The sequence below is a fragment of the Drosophila ananassae genome, chromosome 2R (assembly GCF_017639315.1).
Source record: "Drosophila ananassae strain 14024-0371.13 chromosome 2R, ASM1763931v2, whole genome shotgun sequence".
Classification (NCBI taxonomy): domain Eukaryota; kingdom Metazoa; phylum Arthropoda; class Insecta; order Diptera; family Drosophilidae; genus Drosophila; species Drosophila ananassae.
In genome coordinates, this window is record NC_057928.1 from 14,714,816 (window position 1) to 14,741,124 (window position 26,309).

Below are 26,309 nucleotides of genomic sequence, written 5' to 3' on the forward strand. Positions count from 1 at the left end.
CACCGAGTGTCTCCACCGGTGATATATCATTGTTCCAGCATAGGGTGAAATTCCCAAGAAATTAACACAATTAACACTTTAATTGCAAACTTCCGTTTGCGCCACTTTTTCTCCTTTTTCTCGGTGGCAAAGTTCCGGCAAAGCAAACGGCGTCGACGATTCCCCTCCATTTCCAGCTGCATCTTCTTGTTCGGGATCTGTTTTTTATTCCAACTCACACATGTGGGGCAAAAAGGGGAAGATGAAAGCAATTAACACTTTAATGACACTTTGAAGTGTGTGAGACAAAGTTTCTGCCGCATTCAGAGCCTGAGCCTGGGCCTTCTTGTGGCCTGCCAGGAATTGAGAATGTGGAACAGGGGTTGCACCTCAGGATAAGGGAAACACTTGCAGGGATAATTGCAATTTCTAGTTTCTTTACCAAGAAAACTTAAAAATTTAAGGATTCAAATAAATTACTTTATATACTTTCCATTTTTCCCATTACATTTTGAAGGAAACCATGTGCACTTCAGAGACCTGTCTGATTATGAGACTTGTCCACTTGCCGGATTTCTCAAAAAAATGCATCTAATCTGCTGGGACTCCTTCTCTGTGACCTTATTGTGTTTGAATATGCAAACCAGTATAATTCCTCACTGTTGCTGCTGCTGATGAGGCAAGACCCATTCATTAGGCATCGGAATTGGCCAAACAGCAAATTGAGTCTCTGGTTCTGATTCGGATGTGGTCCGGTCTTGCCACTTCTGCCCCTGGCCAAAATGTGACTGAATTGCGTTGAGGCCCCGGTCTCTTATCTGCTGGGCCAGAAGTTATTATACGGGTTTTCCTAATTAGAACTACAAAATGAGAGCAGCACAGGAAAATTGTACAATTTCTGCAGGAAATTGGCAAACGATTCTCGTTTGAGTTCTTTCCATTCTGGTTTCTCTCTGCTGATGTTAGGCCTTTGGTTTGCTTTTAAAGAGTTGACACCTTTTTTTGCACCACATGCACGAGGAGGAAATTATTGCCTCGGGTGGGTTCTGCTAAAGAGTCCAGAGCTGGTCTTTGATAATTCTAGACTCCGGAGTGAGAGGTCTGCCCGGCAGTCAGAACATTCATTTCAATCAGGAAATGCTAAGAAAATTGCAGTGTTTAATAAGACTAATCTGATGTGGGTTAGTCCAACCTTAAAAGCTGGCAGTTTTTATTTAAGTTACTTACATTAATTGTTATTTTTAAAGAGTTTTAAGCTAAACTTCCATTGGTCACATCATAGAAGAAAAACCCCCAAAAATAAAGTGATTCTACTCCCCCTTTCTAACTTTTTCGGATGTTACTCAAACTCCGGTTTTTAGAAAAAAAGCCTTCCTTTCGTCTCCTTGTGCAAGGATAAACATCAAAAGGCGAAACTCAGGACTCTGGTTTCCTTTCAGCAGGAAACTCGCCCGCATTTGTGTGTAAATGTGAGCATCTACCAAAAAAAAAAGCGAAAACATCTTTCATTTAAAAGGCTGTTCTCCTTTGTAGCTCCTACTGGTCCTGCAACTCCTCCAGATTCCCCATGATGCTCCCATTTCCCACCCAGCAGTGCATCTACAGACCAGCTGCAGTTCCTGTATACAAAGAAAAAAATGTTTTCTAAATTAATTTTATAAATATCATAAATATATTAATTTTTTATATATTTTTTATAGATTTTATGACTTGTTTTAATAGCTCTTTTTATTCATAGACCTTCGTTTCTTCTAGAAATTTTCTTTAGTGTTGGATCGTCCTGTCAATGCAATAAGCGAAGCATCCAAAGGAGCAACGGAGCTCCTTTTCCATGTTTATTGCAAGTATTTCAGTGGGGAAGAGTATGGAAAGGAAACAGCGGGAAAGGATCCACTGGACACGGTGGAAAAAAATTGTGCCCGCTTTTCTATTTTTTGTGTGGCCTTTGTTTTTGTTGTTGATGGCCTGCCTCTTTTGCATACACTTTATATTCGCCAGGAGTTGGGTCATATGGCGGAGTTTTTCTTCTATATATATTTATACATATATTCTGGTTTTTGTTGGCTTCGCTCTTAGGTTTGGCAGGAGGCGGCCGGGACGGCCCGGGCCGGGCCAGGGCAGGCCATGCCACGCCCACTAGACGACCCGCCGTGCTGTAAGTAATTTGTGGTTTCAGGCAAATACTCCGAGATGATGTTTTTCTTAAATGTTTTTCTCGCTTTCGCCCCCCTCGTCCCCCTTTTCTCCGGCATGTATCGTTAAAAAATGCCTTTAAGGCATTTAATTTCTTTTGTTCATTGGACTCTTCCCTTTTGCCTTTTATGGTTTGGCCTGCCTCAGAACCATTTCTCTTCGTTCCAAACAAATCGCTTCACCCGCCTCGCTCCCCAGTTAGCCTCTGGATCCTGCATCCTGGATCCTTCTTCCTTTTAACAATTTTCAATAGAAAATTAAAACGCAGCCGCAGTTTTTGGCAAGAAAAATTATTCTTTTCGGGCTTTCAGCTTAGTACATGTATGTGTTGGAGTGTTGGCCATGTAACTAGGCGTTCTGTTTGGGGCAGAAGGATGGGAGGACTAGGAATATATACAAATTGCATGATATTGTTTTGTAATTGCGAATTTGAAATGTGTGCTTTCCCAAGGGAAGTTTATTGTTTTCTAGTTCTGTTCTCGAAAGGGAAATGCCAGAAGACGAGAGGTCTAAAGCTCTTAATGATTACTTATTATAGTAATAATTTCTTCTAAACCTCATCAAGCATTGTCCACATTTTTCGCCAAAAACCCATAACCTTTGTTGGCAGATGACTTCAGTTTTCTCAGCTTAGACTGGTCCTGTCAATGTTTATTAATATTTACCCTCCGCCTCCTCAGTAACCGCTGGAAATTGTTTCCAATATTGGTGCGGCAACCCCGGCGTGAATTTTCGCCAGAAGTCTGTGTCCTATTAAAATATCCGAGTTAGCTCACAGCAGGATATTTATAAATAGAAGATTTTCGCAAGGAGACCTCCAAAGTTTGACTGACTGAAGGACAATTTACGAGCTCGACCGCGGGGGGGGTACACAAAAATCGCGAAACATTTTTGCACAATGAGCGGAAACAGGATGCGAACTTGAGATGGGGTTGGAGGCGAGGTCCTTGGCACAGGAGCAGCCATTAATCGGCTATAAATTGCAACCCTTTTGTGCCAAAAATCGAATGGCAGGGAGGTAGAAAATTACAGTTATTAATGCATGGGGTGTCAAATGGTTTTTTTGTGTGCGTGTTCCCCCCCACCATCTATTTATTTCATTTATTTCCTCGGGGCCAACCCCTTTCTTGTATTCAGCAATGCGACAGTATAATTTACTCCTTTCGGCGGAGTGTATGGTACAATTTTTGGCATTGGTGTTGCCATGTCAAAATAATCCGACAGCTTAATTATATAGTACAGAAGGATATCCACACCGCTGGCCTAGAACATTTCTTTGCATCCATTTCGCATCGTTTAGCAATTCGTGGTTAAATCAATTTCGCACACTTGCCTCCTTTGCGTTCAGTTTTTATTTCATTTCGGTACTCCGCTTCCTCCGCTCCATTTGACAGTTTTGGGTCAGGCTTTGCTTTGTCTGACTGCGATTTTTTCTGGTGAAAGGTGGATGCCGTTTGCCGCTTTTGGGCAAAGTCATTTGGCCTTTTTCTTCGGTTTTCCTTTTTTTTTTTATTGTTTGTCCAGGGGTCATGAATTACTCTGGTGCTTTTGAGGCGGGAAAGGGTTGGTCCGGTCGAAACATTCTCTTAGAAGAGGGAATCAGAAGAAAGAGTTCCAACTGTCAATAGAATAACCATAAAAGGTTCTGTTCAGGAATCGATAGTGACAAAGCCTATATAAGAGAATTTGGGTTAAAGCTTTGAAAGGTACCAAGACACCAAGTTGTGACCCTTATAATGGAACAGATGGGCTCAAAATAGTTCATATACTTTTATCTTTATACAAAAGAATAAAGAATTATAAAAGCTTATAATTAAAATCAACCAGATAAAGGAATATAGGAACTGTTTTCTTTTCAAACATTGAAAGAGTTATTCTCCAATGGCCCAAAAATTGGCTCTCCAGGGGATGACTTAAGAAATCAGCCGTGAAGGCACTTAGGAAATCTTTTCACCTCTTTGAAAGATTCCTGGTCTGGGTAATACTGGAAGCATAACATTCAATCAAAATTGGAGCAGCGTCATCCACTTAAGAGGTCACCATTTGGGTATCGCCCATCAACCGAATCCTAATCTCAACGTGGTGACTCGTCCATTCTATACATCTATGCATCCATCCATCCATCCATCCTCTCGGGCGTATCCTCCCCGGAGGCATGTCTAATCTACATTGGGGGCCCCATATGGCCATTTAAAAGCTTTACGCTGTTGTTTCAGCACTTCCTCTACTCGAAAAGAGATTCTACGGGTGCGGAACTTGCTTCCGATTCCATTTGCAGTTCAAAAATTCGATACATCATTCATCAAAACGCGTGCCGGGTGCCAGCCAGGATATGAGCTTGTCGAGAGGGGGACCGTACTCATAAGTTTTGAAGAGCTAGTTCCCTCGGACCATAATCCCTTTCTAATCGAATTATGCTCAAATCCCTAGAGCATCCCACAGCATCTCTCCGTTCGCATCGAGAGTGTGTCTGTTAAGGCAAACTCAAGCGTAAGAAACTAATTTCTGGCAGTCGCAAATCCGCGAGATATCGATGCTGACTGCCAAACGAGGCTCTCGTGCATATGCGCTCATTCACTAATTTAATAGAACGTTCTGCCATAAAAATGTTGCTGTGGCCATCAGATATTTCACAATTGATAAAAAGGACGAGCGAAGGAAAAAAAAAGGGAATTCCAAAACCCATGAGAGGCGGATTAGCAAGATACAACTACCAGCTCAAATGTTCACTTGGAAAAAAAGTCTAATAGTTTTATTTTAATCATAAAATTGGAATTTTTGTCAGGGAGGTTGTGTATAAAACAATACCATTTTTTCTCCCTGTAGATCTCAACTAGTGATGGTGCAACGTACTTACCCCTAAGTGAGAGCGTAGGTAGGGGGTTTCCCACAGGACCAGCAACCACCAAAACACAAACCCCAGCCACAGCCAAAAAAAGCACCCATCTCCGCCCGGCCACCCTGTTTGATCACATTGTTTTCCCAAATCGGATTTTAGTTTTACACTAATTTCTTTGGTTTAAGACTCGCTCATAGTGGTCCTGGCCCGGCAAGGAATAGCCTTGGCCGGTCGCTGGCTGGTATTATAAACGCTTCGGTGGACATCGCACGATGGCTGGGGTGTGGGCTGATGAATCCTCTTTGATTGCACTAAACTGCAATCGAGACGAATGCCCAAAACGTGCGATGTCATCTCCGAAGGGCGCAAGGCATCCTGGCTGGCCTGTGTGATAAAATTCTCCGTCTCAGCATCCAGGACTTTTTATCGTTCGCCTTGGATCGTGAGGCTTTGGTTTTAGTTGTGCTCGAAGAACTTTTCTCCCCAAAAACCCCCTACCATTTCCCGGATGCAGCACATTTTTATGGCGAAAACAATTTAATTGGCTTGAGACAAGCAGTTTCCTCTGCCTCGATTCGCTTACAATGTCCCCAAAAATCCGAAAAAAGGAAAATTCCTCGGATAAGAGCTTGATAACATTTGAATTCCGGATGAGTCATCGATGGGATTGACTCTTCGGTAGGCGGAGGTAATAAAATGGCTCAGAAGTAACTAAAAAGTTGCCAACCCATCTGGGGGGAGTCAGTTGTTTTAAAACGGAAATCGAAAAAGTTGCCAAGTCGAATGAAAATTAAAAAGAGGTGAGAAATTGATAGTAGATTGATGAAATGATGAAAAGTTTTAAATGGCATATATATTAGTTTTAAGTCAGAGAAAGGGGGTAAGACTCTGGAAACTGAGGAGGTCAATCCCTGAGATGAGTCAAGACCTGTCCTTTTCAAGATGGCACTTAAAACGCCCGAACTTATTTCCATTTGGCTGGGCAATTATAATATTTTGTGTCTCCCGAAAGGGGGAGACGAAATGCGTTTACCTTTTTTACTGCTGATTTGTGTGTTTTGCTTCATGAATTTTTCGCAACCGCTTGAGGTTGAGGTTGAGGTTGGGGGAGTAAAGCGGCGACCCAACGACTTCTTAAATATAATATTGACATTTCTTTTGCAACGCTTTTTATTTGCCGGCTGGTGAAGGGTTGGATGGGTGGTTAGGATGGTGGGTGGCTGGGTAGTTGAGTGGTTTGCTTCAGTGGTTCCCAGCGGTCTGCAAACTTTGACTTACACAGTGCAAATAATTATAGACATTTTTTGGCGGAGAATATAAAAAGGGTTAAGTGCTTACCCAAACGGTTTCTGGTTTCTGGTCTCCTCGCAATCGCAATTTTTTGCTCTTTGTGGGAACTGTCGCATAATTTGCTTTGAATTATTTAAGAGCTCTCTGGTCTTGGACCAGCCGTGCATACCTAATTAAAAATGCCATGCGGCACTTATACCCAGCCCCTTGCCCATGGCCCTTGCCCCTCTGGCACTGGCTCTGGCTCTTTTGGTTTTTGGTTAGTCACCAGCTGGGTCCATCAATCAATTAGCAGATTCGCTGGACCACTGAAATACCACAGAAAGGTAAGCAAAAACAAAAAGTGACTCACCGAAGAGTTTCTGTCAATAAGTCTGCCAGAAACTCAGATTTCCTTGCATCCGCAAATGTCGATACATGTCTTCAAGTCTCATGATTTTAACATGGCTTCCTTTTCGGTCCATTCCTCTCGTGTTATACTTTATTCAATCGATAATTAACCAGACTGGCTGCTCAAATTTATGCACGGAATTCAAATTGATATTATTGTTTCGCCAGAAAAGTTGTCCCCAACCGAGGCGATGCAATGAATAAGCCCCCAGGTTGCCAGCTCTTAAGTTTCTTCGCACTCGGATCTTGAATTATTGTTATGATAATTGTGTCTCGGAGCTGCGAAGTGGAATTGTCCAGCTGCGTGTGTTAATTTAATAAACACATTTGTTTGCTTTATTTATTTAATATACACACTGGGTCGGAAATGCCTTTGCTGAGAAACAGACTCTGGCTTAGCTTGCATTGATGAATCATTGGTTAAAGTTTTCCATTTAAATTCTAATATTGAAACGTTTGTTTCAAGTCTAGTGACTTTCACTGACAATCGAACTATACGATACATCTGGTCCTGCTGGGGAGGCAACCTCTGCTCTCCACCCCTCCTGGCTGGGAAACAGTCACCAGCTGTCCAACTGGCCAAATCCTCATTCCCAGCCGAGCTTAGGTTGTTAGCCCTGTCTTCTGCGACTTGGGTTGTGATTTTGACAAGCTTTCTCTTCTGCTGGGAACTCGTACTCGTACTCTCTATCCTGTGAACCCTGGGCTGTGGATATAGAAATGGCAATAGCTATGACTGTTTGTTTAGCTTGGTCATCTGGGTCTTCCAACCAACATTCTGTCAATGGTGAGAGACATCGAGCGAGCCAGGGCCAGGGCCAATTGTCAGGATGACAGACATGTTTTTGTTTCTGTTGTTCTTGTTTGTTTGTCTATTTGTATGTTGTTTGCTGCCATTGCTAATCCCTGAATGCAATATCCCCCACTCTGCCCCAGAGGAGGAGGTGGAGGGTGTCATGTAGCAGATTGCGTTGGCCAGAAATTATTTACAAATATTTGTAAAAATTCTTTGATAAATTATGCGACGCTCCCCACAGCAAACATGATTGATTTATGGGGAGTCGGGGAGGTGTTTAGATGCAGGGGCATTCCATGGTTCCCCCAGTTGATTTGCTAAAATGCCCCAGGACCGAAGCAGACACGCCTGAATGGATTCAAACCGATTTTCAGTTCGATTTCGAAGCCCATTCAAGAAGGTCCTGACCGGTTTAGTCCGGTCGGATCAAAATCCAAAATACAGCGTCCAACCGGAGGACGATGACGATGACGACTCGAACACCGACACTGTTGACAGCAATCGTATGTTTAAAAAGCATAATCCCAGACGAATGATGATGAATGGTTTTGGGGACCGAGGTCCGGAGACCAGAGACCGGGTCTCCGAACCCGAAACACCCAAAACACAGTCGCCGGGAAAGCGCTCGCCGCTCAACGTCGTTTAACTAAATCCTTGATGAATGATGCTTCTGCCTGCGTCTCCTCCTCCTCCTCCTCAGGGCCGTCCTCATCTGGGTTTGGGAATCGCCCCTCACAGTTGCTCCGCTGGCTGCGTTTTCATATTTGCACGAAAAATTCCAAAATGCCACCGACATTAGCAGAGGTTGAGGGTTGGAGGAGCGAACGCAATTTTCATTTACGCTTCATTTTAATGATGTTAAGTGATTGTGCAGAAAATGTCGGGCCATACCCAAAACTCCATACAACACTGAAAGAAAACAAGGACATATAATTCATGTAACATCATATCCTGATGTTCAACTTCATCGTTTCATATTACATCATTTTAAAATCATACCCTGAAGCTTATAATGTATAACATAATAACAAGAGAAGACTTTGATAGATTTGGAAACTAAATATTAACCTGTATTTAACTTTTCTCTCAGTGCACTACCAGTCGCTTTTGAGCTTCTGTTTCAGCTACAGTTTTTGCATTCGACCAACGAAAGTTTTGCGTAAATAGATTTCTATCCTGGCTGCTGTTGATGATGCCGCCTGATGATGCTGAGACTGATGCTGATGCTGGGAAGCTGGGATGCTGATGATGAAAGCAGCTTGTAATCCGTTTCAAATCATTTTTCACTTTTGTATTTGCTTGTGCTGTCGCTTTCTAGCCAGGGTTCTATGTGTTTGCCATGGTTTTAGTTTTCAGGGCTGCGCGGCATCGTTTTGATTTGTTTGGTTAGTTGATAAATGATGTCTGCACCGCAGCCTAGACAGGTCTGCCTTGGAGGAAACCAAGGCTCTGTTCGGTAATTGGTTGGCATTTCGGCATTCCGGATAATGTGGATGGAAATATGGGTTGGCTTCGACTGGGCGGTGATGCCCGAGGGGCTTCCATTTGGCAAAAGCTAATGGAGATGGGAGGACGCCTCACAACATTTCACTGCATTTGTTGAATCTTTGTTTGGCGAACTCTCAAAAGTCTGCATCAATAAAAAAAAGTGATGAAAGATTTTACTACAAGAAGGAGGCTTTAAAAGCTAGCTTACAACCAATAACAAATCTTCAAGCTATAAAGCCACTAAATTGCCAGAGGTAATAGTAGTTTGGTTTATTTTCTAGGCAATCTAAGAACCTGTTAGCATTTAAACATGAGTAAGTAAGTATAAAGGGATGTAACAAAGTATTTCTATTCCTTTTTTCAAATTAAAATGGAGATTTCTCCTGAGCCATTTATGAGAAATGATATATGGCCAGATCTTGTATCTGCAAAACTTTGAAATTCTTTAAGAAACTCCACATAACTACTCCCTGAGGAAGCTCATATCTATTTCAATTTCCTGGCTCTTCATTTTTACTTGACTTGGCACCGTTTTGTGCGAAATTACTTATCGCGTTAATGTGCTCCTCGGTCGGTAATGAATTTGCTGGAAATTAATTTCTCAGACACCGACCAAGACGAAGACTGATCGCCGGGCTGCGATTAGAGAAAGCAGTTATCGTTTTTGGGTTATGTTAAGGGTGATATCGTCGGACTGGGAGTGTGTCTGAGCGGTGGCCGATAAAAGTAATATCCTGTGAGCGACACGTGACCGACTGAGGTTCACAGGGGTGTATATGATACAGATATCCAGAAGCATGGTCAAACCCCCGGCTAAAATCATTATGGTATGGGTGTTATGGTTCCAGATCTAATTGCAGTGGCTGCAGTGTGAACTGCAACTGGGATTTGTTTGCTATTTAGAGGGTTCCTGTTCTCACTTCGCTAAGCACAGAAAGAGCATTCATTTTTCTCGTAAATATTTTCCAGAAAATCCTACACCCCCGACGATTGAGTGAGTGCATCTACGTGAATTTATGAGCCATGGCTAAAAGTGCAATTTAGTGGTTTGCTTTGGGCAGTTCATCCCCTTCCGCTCTAGGCTGTCTCTGTATTTTTTGTGTCCTTTGTCACTGAGTCGTGTTTAGTCTATTGTCGCTAATTGTCTGATATATGGCCATGTTTGTTGTGTCCTTGCACTTGTTGTTATGGTGATTAATTTGTCGTAGAAACTTGTGAGGGTTGCACTTGTTCTGTGAGCCCGAATTCGTTGGCAGTTTGCTGGGCATTTAGCTTGTAACTCACCTGCCTAATGGGGCTGAAAAGTTTGTTAAGGGTAACAACCGGTTTTGTGATATTATACCCCAAATATTTCGTAAATAAATACAAGACTAGGTGCTGCGTTTACATCCACAGCCATAATTCATAGGCTAGTTACGATTTATGAAAAAAACAAAACTGAAAAAGGCTTAAAATGTAAACCTAATCTAACAACCCCTACGCAAAGTATCCCTGCCCAGTTGAGCTTCATTCTTGGTAATATTCATAGTTGCCTAAATATTATTATCAAAGTTTTCTCCTCCCCGGCGACTTGGCTCATTCAAACTTTGCCTTTGACTTACATGACAGAAGCATGGCAGCCCCACCCAGAGTCCCAGCCACTCCCCCGTCAACCAATCAAATTAACTACTTATAAAGTAATTTTGTACAAGCGTGAGTGACTCCACACAATGCCAATGCGTCCTCAGAGCTCATGAAAAATTCTATTAACTGCCGGGCCAGCGGTGTTGGCCCCTTTCGGCCAAAAGCCTTGCCCAGCCCAGCCCCGAGGCATATTGCACGGCCCTGTATATAAATATAAACGGCTAGGTGTATGCATTTTTAAGCCAATCAAGTCCATGGGCCGTGTTTGCTCAGCCACCGAAACTCCAGCTCCTTTTACTTCCAACCATCCTGTTTCTGTTCCTGTCGAGTTTACATTTGACACACCTGCTTTCATTTGAAACTTGCCACGGGGCAATAATTGCAACGTCGAACCCACAGCAACAACAATGGGCAACAACGAAAACTTTTGAGCTGTTCAGAGTCCGTTCCGCACCCGGCCTCGTCCTGGGTCTGTGCCTGGGCCTGAAATGCAGTTGTTTCCCGAAGAAAAAGCATTGAGGTCCTGATTGGGCCCAGGAGCTGTTTGTGCAACAGAATATGGTGGCGGGGGAGTGCGGGTGGTAGACGAGCGTGCGCCTTAAATAAACAATTCACATTTAATTACGTCTAAATTTGGTTGCGCGAACAAACAGCGACGACAGCAGCAATAGGCAGTAGCACCAGGCAAAAGTGGGTGGTGGCCTACCCTCGCCCAGCACACGTCCCATGATCCAGCTCCCACCCAAAAGGATGTCCATGTCCTGGGCAGAACCGAAGCAGGCTGAACTGAACTGAACGTCGTCGGTGAATGAGTGACTGAATGCCGACAAATTGGCAACACACGCGATGAGGCGACGTCCAGGAATAATAAGCATCAACCGAGACAGTCCGAGGGAATAGGAATTATGGCTTCTTAAAATTACTTTATGCCATCGAATCTTTGCCTGTCTATTCACTTACGGAGTAGTCTGGTTTTTAAAAGGTCCTTCAGGAAGAAGAATTTTTGAAGTTGAAAAAATATTTGTATTTAAAATTAATGACAGAAACATCAGGATTAAAGAGATTTAGTTTTAAGAGGCCTATAAATATAATATCTCCTAGAATTATTTTTTATACTTAATATTATAGAATGGACCTTCATTTTCTCTTAGTGTACCTCCATGTCTCTGCCCAAGTTGGAGGCGAGCCAGTTGCTGATTGCATGCAATTGAACGGGAAAAGTTTTGTTAGCCAAAGTCCTAGGTCCTAGGTCCTGGGTGGTCTCCGTTCCGATAGTTGGTAATACACCCTCAAATCGATAGTAATGGCGGTCTGCTTGGGGACTAACCACCCCCAGCCCCTCGCTCTGAGACGGTGCTGAGCTGTGCCAAAGCACTAAATAATTGCCCATATGTGCCCCGAGGAGCAGGAAAAGGAATCAGAAACAGGAGGAGGATGAGGAACAGGAGCAGAGCCACCCTTTCCAGCAGCCACCCCAGGGGGTTGCTTGGGTGGACTCGCCACATACCCTCAACGTGCCTTGTTTCATCGATATTTCTTTTTTCAATTTATGCTCATTTATTCTATCAATTTAACGAAACATTCACACACACTCTCGACCCGACCAGCTTCGGTCCCACCACATGCAGATGGAAAATCTTTTGGGACACAAAAAGATTGCAACTCGTGCGTAAAGAAATGGAACTGGGAACTGGGCAGCCAGCCGCGTGGGGGAGGATTCTGGTTGTGTTTGGAAAGCAAATATTTTCTGACAAGTGGAAGTCAGATGTCATATATGCGAAGGGCGGTCGAGGCGAGGCGACGTTGGATTGTGGCGCACCCGAAATGCCAAATGCTCGTCTCAATTGCTACTTGACATGCACACACACCGACTGAGTCGGTGAAGTTGTCAAAAAAAAATATATATATGCATGTACATATATGGGTACCCCAGCTGAAGGAGGAGAAGGAGGGTGGAAATCTTTGACATTAGAGCGAGAATACAACTGACAATTATTGCCTGACAGCTGACATGGTTGGAGGGTCGGAGGGCCGGAAGAATGGACTGACAGTTCGTCGTGAAATGAATCTGCCAACCTGCTGAATGTGTAAACACATTCCGGATAATCAATCAGTCTTGTGATTTTTAATATGACATTTATTTTGGGAATTAATTAAAAGTACATTTTAAATGATCTTCAGAGGGAGATTCAAACCAACATGATACTCAAATTGTGGTCTTATAGAAGGAAAGCCTTAAACTAAAATTTGTTTAAGAAAATCTTGTTATTTTCCGAAATAATAATACCCTCTTTAAGAGTATCTCGCAAAAAAAAACTTCATTAGCTGTAAAGAGAGGAAAATATTGCAAAAGAATCGGAAGTAGAGGGAAACCACCCAGAAATGTCAGCGCTGATACGACTTATTGTATGATGTTTAATAATTTATGTATTTCCGATTTATGTCCGCGCATTTTTCGTTACACCATCCCACTTCCTGTTTACCTCCGTCGCCTCAGACTCCTCCGCCACCCTTCCCTTTAATATTTTACTCTACCACCCCCAGGGCCCGAGTCTCTTTCTTATTTTTTTTCCATTCTTTTGGGGCCTTGAGCTCATTTGTATGCGTGCAGCGTTGCGCAGCGCACTTATTGCGACCGGGGGGACACTTGGGTATTAAAAAATGCCAGTCTATCCAGGGTACTGAGAGTACACCCCATCTCTAGCCTCCAACCTCCTACCTTGTACCACCCCGATGGCCCTCGGCCCATCTATTGGCACCAGTCAACGAAGCATTACTATTTGGACGCGTTCACCGAGAGTCAGTCAAAAATGGCATTATGCACAAGTTGTTTTGGTCCCATTCTGCCTGGGGTAAGTGTGCTTATGCCTTCAATGCCATGTACTCCGTACTACCCCCATCTCGGCCGGCGAACAGCTTTTTATTAAGAAATCATCGTTGATTGTGTGGAAGGAAATAATGTTGATTTTACATTTTAGAAGTGCGTGGTAGGCTGGGCGGCCTTGGTTTGCCCTGTCTTTTGGGGTTGCTTCCTTATTTTACGTAATGCCTACTTGTTCTGGGGCTCGTTGCGGTGGCAAGTTTATTATAATAATAGGAGGCACACTTTTGAGTACTTTGGGGAATACCGATGGGTGCGGGACGAACCAGTACAGTCTATTAAATTTATGACTAATGCATGATGTTTTCTCAATTTAATGGGACTTCGAGTACGACAAGTGGTATGGCTACAAAGCTGAATATATTAGGTTTCTCCTTAAAACAAGTATTTTTATAAAATAAAAGTAATCTTGCCATTTCTTGGAATTCAAACCATTTGCTTTCAGGGGAACTTTCCCAAACCGTGTCCAATTTCCCAGTCTTGGCCCAGAGGTTCAGTCAACTGGCTTGCACATACCATGTATGCCACGATGGATGACTCGTTGGAAATGTCTATAAATCTTGTCCCAGACATTAGCGCAAAAACAATGGGCACGAAAAGTAAAGGCCCTCAAGTTAGCTTTGGTTTTTGGCCAAAAACGAAATTAACACAAATTGTTGGAGGCAAATTACTGTTACGGATGTTGCTGTTTTTGTTTTTGGCCAGGAGTGTTGTGCATAATCGTTAATGAATTATGGGCTTTATAAAGGCCACCACCCCCTTGACACCTCCACCCGGGGAAAGCGCGCCCCTTGCGTGTAGCACATGTTTGTGGCCATATGACTCTGGCCTAGTTTTTGTGCCGGATCCCCTCTGGCTCTGGCTCTAATGAAATTTTCACGCTGCCTTTTGTTTTAATGCATTCCACACACCCAAGGAACACACTACACCCCAAACACCGCATATAGCTTTTGGTTTTTGGCCTTTCCGTGTTTGTGCATTAAGTTTGTCGTTTTTCTAATTTCCAACCCTCGACTTTTGGTTTTTGGCACTGGCGTCCATTAGTCACGCGCCGTATCAAGGTGCTGCCATCTTGTGTACCCAATTTCGGCCGATGACCGCTCCCCCGCACATCCTTCCAGCCAACAGCGGCTATCCTTAGGCATTAATTGGTTTTTCATAACAATAATTTTTCTCATTTATTTTATTTTTGGTTTTTGTTATAAATGTTGGCAATTAGTTAAAGCAGGGAGATTTCTGATAATAAATTGTATATGCAGATGTTTTTAATATGAGTATTTTTGAAAGAAATTCTTCTTCTCTTAAGCACTCCCAAGTATCCTTGGGAGTGGCAACAAACTCTGGCTGGACAGCCTTTGACTTTTCCGGCCTTCCTGACTGCTTTTTCAAACTTGGCTCTAGCGCATCATTCACACTTTGTTTGCCGTCCCCACTCTGATCCCTCCCACCGGCCAACCCGGCCACCTCTCCCACCATCGACATGCATAAAACATTTTTGCCTTCGTTTTTCATTCATTTGAATTGAAAAGCTTTTCGCAGCGATTTGTTATGCAAGCTTAGAAAACAAACAAAAACAAAACATACAAAAAGAAAAACAAAAAAAAAAGGGTAAAGGGGAAGTATATGGAAGGGGGATGATGGGGAAAAGGAGCAGTCGAAATGAAACCTGACGCTAAAAATTTGCTGAATGCCTTGCATACAGTCCCCCCCCATTTCGGCACACCACGCTCCCTTCCATGGCATCCTGCCCCTTTCGGTTCCCGCTTGTTTGTTATCAACTTTGTTGCTGTAAAATGTAATTGCATATGCAGCCACGATTCAAAGCGCTTACAATCAAAAAACAAAAAGGAAAAAAAGGCGAATGCCAGCGAGGCTGGCAAACATTTTTCTGCAAACTGAGCTCCCCCGATTTTTCCCATTTGTTTCAACCCACCATCCATTCGGCCATTACTCTGTTTGGGGTTATTAGTATTTTTGATGGGGTTTTCCGTTTGAACTATTTCTAGTGTGAATATTCCCCAGCACTTCGAGAAAAATGGCAATTGGTTTGACGGATTTAGTTAAGACCAAGCTAAGACTCCCAAAAATATATTATAGTAGAATTGAATCCTATTTTACCACGTTTTCGATACATTTTTTGGCTCCATTCAGAAATCACTAAACATGGTTTTCAAAGGATTTGTGTCCTATTCAAAGGCTGTATTCTGATAAACAGTCATCCGATTTTCAACTAAGATAATTTTAAAGAATTTAGGATCTGTTCCCCATGGGACCCTATTATTGCATTGCATGTTTCATACATTCTCTTTTTCCGATAGGCATAGCTCTGCCAATTTGTATCCGATCAAGAAACAACCTACCGTTCTGTAATCAGCGAACCTTTTACCACTTTTCCTCATTCAAAGTTTTGCTTAAATATCAGTTTCAAAATTTTCCATTTTTTTCAAGGGGTCCCCCTACAAAATGGCGAAACACCGACCTTTCCCCCATGTTGGATATTTTCTCTCCTTCCGATAGACACAGCTCTGCCAATTTGTATCCGATCAAGAAAGCACGTACCGTTCGGTAATCAGCGAACCTTCTTTCACTTTTCCTCATTCAAAGTTTTGCTTAAATATCATTTTCAAAATTTTCCATTTTTTTCAAGAGGTCCCCCTATAAAATGGCGAAACACCGACCTTTCCCCCATGTTGGATACTTTCTCTCCTTCCGATAGGCGTAGCTCTGCCAATTTGTATCCGATCAAGAAACCACGTACCGTTCTGTAATCAGCGAACCTTCTGGCACTTTTCCTTATTCAAAGTTTTGCTTAAATATCATTTTCAAAATTTTCCATTTTTTTTCAAGGGGTCCCCCTTTAAAATGGCGTTATACCGACTTTTCCCCATTTTGGATACTTTCTCTCCTTCCGATAGGCATAGCTCTGCCAATTTGTATCCGATCAAGAAACCACCTACCGTTCTGTAATCAGCGAACCTTTTACCACTTTTCCTCATTCAAAGTTTTGCTTAAATATCATTTTCAAAATTTTACATTATTTTCAAGGGGTCCCCCTATAAAATGGCGAAACACCGACCTTTCCCCCACGTTGGATACTTTCTCTCCTTCCGATAGGCGTAGCTCTGCCAATTTGTATCCGATCAAGAAACCACGTACCGTTCTGTAATCAGCGAACCTTCTGACCCTTTTCCTCATTCAAAGTTTTGCATTATCATTTTTTCAAAATTTTCCATTTTTTTCAAGAGGTCCCCCTATAAAATGGCGAAACACCGACCTTTCCCCCATGTTGGATACTTTCTCTCCTTCCGATAGGCGTAGCTCTGCCAATTTGTATCCGATCAAGAAACAACCTACCGTTCTGTAATCAGCGAACCTTTTACCACTTTTCCTCATTCAAAGTTTTGCTTAAATATCAGTTTCAAAATTTTCCATTTTTTTCAAGGGGTCCCCCTACAAAATGGCGAAACACCGACCTTTCCCCCATGTTGGATATTTTCTCTCCTTCCGATAGACACAGCTCTGCCAATTTGTATCCGATTAAGAAAGCACGTACCGTTCGGTAATCAGCGAACCTTCTTTCACTTTTCCTCATTCAAAGTTTTGCTTAAATATCATTTTCAAAATTTTCCATTTTTTTCAAGAGGTCCCCCTATAAAATGGCGAAACACCGACCTTTCCCCCATTTTGGATATTTTCTCTCCTTCCGATATATATAGCTCTGCCAATTTGTATCCGATCAAGAAACCACGTACCGTTCTGTAATCAGCGAACCTTCTGGCACTTTTCCTCATTCAAAGTTTTGCTTAAATATCGTTTTCAAAATTTTCCATATTTTTTCAAGGGGTCCCCCTATAAAATGGCGAAACACCGACCTTTCCCCCATTTTGGATATTTTCTCTCCTTCCGATATATATAGCTCTGCCAATTTGTATCCGATCAAGAAACCACATACCGTTCTGTAATCAGCGAACCTTCTGCCACTTTTCCTCATTCAAAGTTTTGCTTAAATGTCATTTTCAAAATTTTTAATTTTTTTTTAACGGGGTCCCCCTATAGAATGGCGAAACACCGACCTTTCCCCCATGTTGGATACGTTCTCTCCTTCATATAGGCATAGCTCTGCCAAAGTATTGCCAAAGTATTCAAAGTATTGCTTTAAAGTCAATTTAATTATAGATATCGAGTTTATTTAATAAGTTTAATTTAATATTTTGATGCAGATCGAAGAGGAATATTACTCTGAATCTCAAATGGTACAAAATAGGAAAAGGTAAAATATTCCCTAAGTCGTGTCGTAAAATTTCCGTTTTCACGATTTTCTGAAATTTGTTGTCCTGTTCCACTAAGCTCACTCATATCAACAGGTTCCGACTAAAAAACAAACCTCACACTTCCAAGCCCCGATTCAGGCAACGAAATTTGCAGAATTTGTTGTAAGTTTTTCCTGTTATTGCCATTCAGCCATTTCAGGGGCTTCAGAGGCAAAACTATTTTCGGAACTCATATATTTGTTCGGCTTCCATTTAATCCTTTGAATGTTTTATTGCTTATGAGGGGGAGCAGAAGAGGATCCAAGGGATATGATAGCAAGCTAAATTTTTTACGGGGCCGGCTGCCAAAAATAAACTATTTACAGGATAGATGTTGTAATACCCTAGCGCATTGTTTCAACAACAGCAAAACGGAACAAACAAAAATGGAAATCTCTAAATAATAAATTTGGTACAACGAAACAAATTTTCAATGCGTCGTTTAAAAACTTGTTCATTGTCGTGTTTTGCTCCTTTTTTTGATTTTTGTTTGGGCATGTTCCGAGGACATCGGGTTGAGATAGGGATGAGTCCGTTTTTTTTGGGGATTTCGGTTCGTATACGGCATGACAAACAGGTCTGGTCCACAACGAAATTCGCGTTGTATCCAAACCAACCCCAGACATAGCTTGGGTTGGGAAATAGTTTGGCTTTAAGCAACTATTTGGAAATAGGAGATAGGGCCTCTTAAATCTTTAAAGAGTTGAAAAGTTCAACAAGTGGCAGACATCAATTATGCTCAATTGCCCCAAACAGATCTTATCCACTCGCACATATTTGGTTCCGTAATCCCCCATTCAACTGTTCCGGGCATAAATTCCTGTCTCGACTGGCAACACGATGTTATCCGCGGCATTTACGTTTTCAGGCTCGATTTTTCCCTGTCGATAATTAAGCTTAAAATATACTCGTCTATGGGATTATGTTTTTAATATTTTATGATTTTTAATGGCACACTTGTTCCGCGTTCACTGTGGAATATTTAAAGTGGAGGGGAAAACGTGTACAAAAATAAACCGATACTGATTCGGCGTTCGTGTCAAAATATGAAAATCGAAAATATCACCGACATTACTCGTGTTTATTTGTGGACTGAAGTATTTTTAAATGCTTTTCATATCTGCTATCGAATGCAGCGACGGAGCGAAATCCACAAGGCTTAAGGCACTCTGCAGAACGATTCGATTTCATTACGAGAAGCCAACTATCAGGACATTTCCAGTCTGCGCTATTATCCACTTTCTGTAAGGCATTTCAGTGGGAAAACCATTTAACTTTACATCGACCATTCACGGTTGCCAGGTTGACTTTAATCTGGAATCCAAAACCCAGACCGACCCAAAAATTTGTAATTAAATTCTCGGAAAATTATGTCCCTCATCCAGGGGGATACGCGCTCGGTCAATCTGTAAGAACATAACTCTGTCGATTCTTGAGATGTCGAGGACATGATTTTCCCTTTTCCGGAAATTTGTTTGTATCTCTGTCTTGTGTACAAATATTTGAAAAATGTATTTTTAATTGCACAAAGTCAAAAGTTTCGCTAAGCCTTTTCGGTGTAATTACCAGAGACAAAGGACGGGGGAAATGCCAATAACGAAGGAAGGAGTTCTCAGGCTCCTGCTGGATCTGCTCCTGTCCTGGATCCAGCTCCTGCGTCTTGGCTTCCTGTCAATGACAGCCTTTCCTTGCGGCGACTCTTGATGCATACTTAGCAGGCGGCAGCGAATCCCTGTGCCGAGAATATTACATAATTATTCAGGGAAGTCGTGGCAGCTAGCTCGCTCTCCTTCGGTTTTGGGTGTTTGATGACCCTGTTTATGAATACGTTAGCATTAATTAACTTTGATTTAATTAAACGAGCCACCAAGTCAGGGCCAGACATCCAGTCAGCCACCCGGGACCTTAGTCACTTTCCGTGCCAGTCTCGCTGGCTTCACTTCACCGGAGCTGACTCCTTGACCTCCTGTTTGTTAATCTTTTAACCCGATGTCGTGGCTGGCTTTGGCTCCTTTTGCGGTTTGGCGCCGCCGATTCTGCACCACCGAAGGCATCCATCTGGAAGAGGAGTCTCAAAAGGCAGGAGCTTCTGCCTCCTCACCCAGCCCAATTGCTCTTTCCTTGTTCTGGCTGCAGCTTGGCACTCTTCAAGTGGAAAATCCCTTTCGCCTATTTGCGTGGCCTTAACAAGTCAACATGTATCCTGGAATGGGACTGAGGGATTTCTTTAACTTTGGTTTAAGCCAAAATGGAGGCTTTAAGGGATTGTGATTCAGATATATCAGCGGGAAATGGCCAATATATAGATGTAAATTATTTATTATATTTTAAAAGTTATTAAATAATTGGTTTGAAGTCTTTAAGTTATCATAAATTCCATTAATTATAGAGCTGTTATGGTAACGATCGGAGCATTTATTCGCTTTGGGTTCGGGTTCTTGTGGGCCCACTTCATTTCATATGCGCTTTGATTGTGCTTTCATTTGCTGCCCCTTCTTGGGCCTTTGTTTATTTGCGTTAATAAATTAATTAATTGCCTTGCGGCTAGTCAACAACAGCAGCAGCAGCAGCAGGAGCCGCAGAAACAGTCGCAGCCGCAGCCAGAAAGAACCAAAATAAATAAACAAAATATTTGCTTTAATTTGCAAGTACGCCAAGTGAAAGAGACAGAACCTAGATGGTAGGAAAGAGACAAGAAGGAGGCATTCTGGTAGTGTCATCCTTTGTGGGCCCGTTTTCGTTTCCATTTACAAATTGCATTAGATTAAAGGCCGATAAGCGCGGGGCGCGTTCACTTGGCATGATTTCGCCTTATTTGCACTTACAAAAAGGCCAAGAAAAGTGGCTAAAACGCTTCCCGTCCCCACTGGCTGGCTGGTTGGTTGGCTGGTGCTGCTTATATTTTCCACGCCTTGAACAATTTTTTTCAAAACTGGCAACTGGCGGCCATGTAGAACACGGTTAATTAGCAATTAATGAAGCGATAATGAAGCCAAGATAAACGACAAACGAGTCGACGACGGAGACGATGACGATGATGATGATGATGACAACGAGGATAGAATGCTTTGGAGCGAGTTGAGGAGGAGGTGACCGGATGGGGGACAGGGCGGTTCAGATTCAGGTTGCTGCAGAATCTTGGCCCTTTAAATCAGGTCTGCGGTTATCTCTCACTTACTCTCATCTGTCGCAGTCTATAGCTTTTTTCTCCCCTATCCTAGCTTTGGACGACCTTGAGCAGGAAGAGGATTTGGAAAGGAGGCTCTGCCACTGCCGCATCTGCAGGATACGGATAAGCGCCCAAGGGCCTAGTCACTAGAGATGGTTTTCTTAGCCGATCCGAAACTGAGTATCTCTCTAAGAAAATAATAAATATTAAAAGAAAAATGTGCTATTGTCTATATCTTGACATTAAACAAATTTTTAATTATTTTTAAAATTTATTTAAGAGTTAAAAATCCTTATTTAACAATTTAAAAACAATATCATTCATTTATTAAATATTAATGAAATAATTTAATGTTTTGAAAAGCCCCATTGTTCATCTCTAGGTATGCGGTTGCAGGCATAATATTCAGTTGTTTATTTTTTTCACTTTCAGCGCTTTTTTCTGCTATTCTTTTTTAAATTAAATTTTTTTGTTTTTTCAGTTGTGTGTGTTTCTGGGTTTCCTCCCAGCATCATCCTTCGAGCCTTCCTGCTTCACGTTAAGACCCATTTTCGAGCGCGCGAAATTGTATCATTTCCTCGGAAAAAAAGCATCTTTTTGGTTCCATTTTTTTCATGTTGGTTTTATTTTGGGGCTAATTAGTTTGCCGGTGCCGCTTGGCCTAAAAGTTTCCTGTCACTTGCAGTGGCAAAAGGCGTTGCCAATTAGGTCCGCCTGCCACTGTGTGGCAGAAGGAGAGAATCCCGACACATCCGACAAGAAGCTTTGACCTTGGTACTGGCGATTGGCTTGGGGAGTTTGCTTATTTTTCGTATTTTTTTCTTTGCCTGTCGGAGGACTTTGAAGCCCAAATGAGCTAGAAATGTAGAAAGCGAGAGTTGTGGTTAATGGAATTATCTTTAAAGTTTGTGTATTTAAATGGGGCTTACTGCAAAATAAAGAAAATCATCTATACCTCCTTGAAAAGTTATCTTTTCCACAGAAACATTTCCTACCTAACGGCACCATGTTGATCAGCATTTCCCCATCCATTTGCAACCATTACAACAGGCCATGCTTCCTTATGACAGCACTGCACTGGCAACAGCAACAACAGCGATCTAATTTTCATGTTTTTTGATAGAAAAGTCTTGTATTGGATTCGATTCATGCCAGGAATTTATCACACAGCGACCAAGAACGTTGCATCAGCTATCTGCACTCCCTCGACATTCGATGTTGCAATTGCTGCTGCTGTTGTTGCTGCTGCTGATGTTGCAGCTGATGTTGCTGGTGGTGCCCTGCCTCCGACACTATTGCTGCCGCCGTCGCCTGTTTAAATATTATCAAAAATTGTGTATCTCGAGGCTCGGAAGCTTCCTGAATCTGCCGGGGCTTGTTGGATCGGATGGGCATAGCAAACATGCTCACAGTTGTTGCCGCCGGGATGCTCAACCGGCGATCGTAGCAACAAGAACGCTGATTTTGGAAACTAAACAATGGAGAATAGTAAGATACTCTAAAGAGTTAAAGTAGTTTATGTTACACATTCAACTGAGAATTTAATGTTCATCAAAGTGCATTTTTTTAACCTTATTTTAAGTCTAAAGTTATTATTTTCTAGAAATTCAAACCTCTCTCCTTAGTTGAACTACCCTTTTAATGACTGCTGAAGTATGCAACATCCACAACTGTTGCTCCCCGATGTGGCTGCTGCTTTTGTTGCTGTGGCTGTTGCCGTTGCTATTGCTACGGCGCTGTACGAGATTAAACAATGATTGCATTTTCATTTGCATTTTAAGTCACGGTGCAAGAAAAGCAAAGCACAGCATAAGAAGTCAGAGGGGTCGAGATCTCACTTGGCAAGTGTTGTTGTTGCTGCCAACTGGCAACGCAAATCCAATAGCCCCAGCAACAGCAGCAGCAACAGCATCAGCAACATCAACTGTGGCAGCTGCTGCTGAGGCTTCTCCCCTGTCCAAAAACAGGTTTCCTTGTGCCGAAACTAAACACATGCCGCCAAGATTGAAATGCAAATCAGTTAATGTTACTGGGGCCAATCGGCACAGCAAAATCCCCAGGAAATGGAGCGAATTGAAGGATACACTTTGGGGCAGCCCCTTCGAGCCTGCGCAGAGTACAAATGTCCCGAATGTGTCTGATCAATAAGTACCATCTGTGACATATAATAATAGCTCGATTTCCAAGACACTGAATTGCAGAACTCCCTGAAATATAGCCGTATGTTTACTTTAACTTTTTAAATGGCACAAGGTCGCACAATACCCGATTCCGTGAAACCCCTCTCCGCACTCTCAACTGGCTTTTATGGCGTAATTGCCTTTAGCCCGCGGCGTCAAGAGGCTGTTTATCCTGGGACTGCCATAACTCAAATCCAAGCAAATACCGGACCCTAATGCCATCGAGGCTCCGTCGCATAAAAATGAAAATTTGTGCGACAGATTTTTTGCCCGGCACTAATCTTGGACAACAGCTGCTAGGGGTCCTTTTCCTCGACACCCTCGGCGAGTGTCCTTTGTCCACTCATCTCGATTACGAGGTGTAAATTTACTGACGCACATAAAGCCATTTGGCTGACTCTTACTCCTACCTACTGCTCCTCCGCCATGCTCCGGCATGCTGTTACCTAATCCCTGCCAGCTCAAAATCCAATTCATATATTTACCGCCAGCCTTTGCTGGCCATCGCAAGGGGGACATTGGTATTATGAGCGTTAAGCTTTTCTGGCCATTTTATGCTTCGGCCGGGGGTAAGGCTTTATAAATTTTGATGATATGTGTGCCGGATTGGCACTCATTTGTGCCGGACTTGGCAGCTCAACGTGTTGTCGCTTAATATGCCGGCTTTGCTGGATTTTGCACCGAACTGGTGCGAGTGTCTTCTGGTGAAGGGTTTCGCACATGAGACAACAACTTAATTGGCCAAGGAGTTACCCTTTTGCTGGCCACTATTCTTAGCTCTATTACTTTCACTTTTGATCCTTACACAACCATTTTTTAGCAAAGCCACCCAACGAGCCACTGTCGGCGTGTTGGCTCCTCGAAACATATTGCAACATTAACACTTACTGCACACGTTCTCCACAACTGCCAGCCTCCCACCGAGCTCTGCAGCAACCTTTGCCCCCAGCAACACAGGCTGTGATGTGTGGCAGCAGCAACTCCATCTCCATCATAATCATCATCATCATCGCCGGCCTCATCAACGCCCGGCATCATCTGCCGCGGCCTTTATCAATTCGCATTCTGCCAGGCTGCCAGGCTCTTTCGAGGGGGCCTCCTCTCCTGGCTGTTTACATAACCAAGGCGGCATGCCACTTTAGTAGGCGTGCCACAAAAGTTAAAAAAAAAACTCAGCAACAACATAAGAAAAAGGGAAAAATTGTGTTAAAATTAATGCACGACCGTGAGAGGAGTCTTGGAGGAGTCTTGCCTACACTAAGTAAACTGGCCTTTCATCGGGCTTCTCAGCCATATATTTCCACTCGCCAGCCACCAATGTCGATCATCCGGCCGAGAGATGTTGGTGCAGATTTTTCGAACCCATAATTATCGGGCTGTGTGTGCAAATATAGAAAATTGTACGGCGGAGGCATACGATGATCTAGCCACGTTTTCTGGCAGATCCGAGCATGATTTAAAGGGCAGACGTCGGCCCAGTCCTGCCTGTTGGCTTTGTTGTTAAAAGTGATTGTACTTTATAGATTGTGAGCCTTTGTTGACGCGCATTCTGGCATGGTTGGCTTAGTTGTTCGCCGGTCGTTGGGGCAACGTTGTGCAACGTGTAAGACATGTTTACCTTAGAAGCTGCAACTATGGTGGCTCTTGCCACGCGGGATAGGGGGCGGTGGTTGTGGATGCCACGGGTTGAGTCATGCATAACAGCGAGCTGGAATACTCAGGTGAAACTAACATGCTGCCTCCAAACGCCACAAAAAATATGGTTTGGAGTGCAGCTCGGAGTACGTGAAGCTCTCTAGTGGAATCGAAATATTCCTAGCTAGTCTTATGTTTTTGGAACTCTCTAAAATATTACCCTTTTAAGATAAAAATAATTGAAATAAATTACAATTAAGAGTCTATTTATAAATCCCCCTCATCCGGGCAACTCCCTTGATGAATCCTTTAGTTCTGGTCCTGGCATGTACCATTTAGGAAGTTTAGGTCTTATATATATAATTATACCATCATTATTAAGTCGAGAACTCAAATCCCCCAGTGACCTGACCTGAACCCTGAGCCATTAACAACGCCACTGAGCTGTCACCTACAGAGAGAAGATCAACCCTTAGCGAAATGCGCAGTTTGCTTCAAAATTTACAATGAAAAGTATTCATTTTCTGAATCGGATAGAAAACGATTCAGCGAAGAGTGAAATCGCTATAAACTAAGGCTCTCAAGACCTAATGAATTCAAATGAGCCACCAAAGCTCACGGCCCCAAGGCTTACTATACACTTACTGCGATTGAGGACTTCGTGCAGCATTAATTAGGGGAACCACTTACCTCGTTTCTGATGGTTCGCAGTTAAGACACGGCAGCGCTAAAATCATAACAGCTGTGACGTAACAAATGGCAACAACGCGGGGTGCTGCACCCCCCAGGAATCAACCACTTGAAATTCTTTTTTATGCCGGCCCAGAATTGAGACATAAAACATTCTTGTGCGGGTTCCGGCCCCGTCAACCCCTAATGAAGCCATCAACTCACGTAACCCGCCGCCACAGTTGCCGACCAAAGTTTCTTCCCTCCCTGAGAGTGTGTGTGTGTTTTTGACCATGTAAGGATAACTACATGGCAAGGGGCTTTTGATGTTTCCTAAGAATTTCAGCAAATATTTGCACGAAGAACCAATCCAGCCAGGGTGGTGGAAGTAGGAAACAAATTGTAACGCTTTAAAGGGCAGCCAAAAGACGCAGAAAATTCTGAAATCCTCAATGCGGGTCACCCCTGATTTCTAAAAAATCAACAGCCCTGGCTATCCCTATACCAAAAAGGGAAGAGCTATGCACTTTTTGTGAACGAAGACCACAACAAATAATGCTTAACGAGCCCGCGGTTCTGACGATTACAATCAGTGACAGAAGGCAAACCTTACCCCGAGAACAAGATCTAATCTCCACGAGAGCCGAACAGATTTGCAAAGTCCAGTTGGTGGGTTCAGTGCACTGACCCATTGGCGGATTTCTCAGGACCCCGTATGCCCGGGGCCGTATGGCCGAAAGCAATCAACGAAATTTACTTTGGCATATGCTTGGTTAAAGTGCACTGAGGCAAGGGTTCGCCGTTCAATAAACCGGAGGGGAGGGCAGAGGCCATTAACGGCTAATTGAGATCGGTTATACAAAGCCA

General features: G+C 42.9%; 1 long non-coding RNA gene across 1 annotated transcript; it reads right to left on the reverse strand.

Moving 5' to 3' along the window:
• Positions 1-11,171: 11,171 nt before the first annotated feature.
• Positions 11,172-11,633, reverse strand: LOC116655822. Its single transcript, XR_004310896.1, has 2 exons — positions 11,559-11,633; positions 11,172-11,414 (listed from the first exon to the last, which is right to left on the reverse strand). It is a non-coding gene; the product is annotated as an uncharacterized LOC116655822 (long non-coding RNA).
• Positions 11,634-26,309: the final 14,676 nt, after the last annotated feature.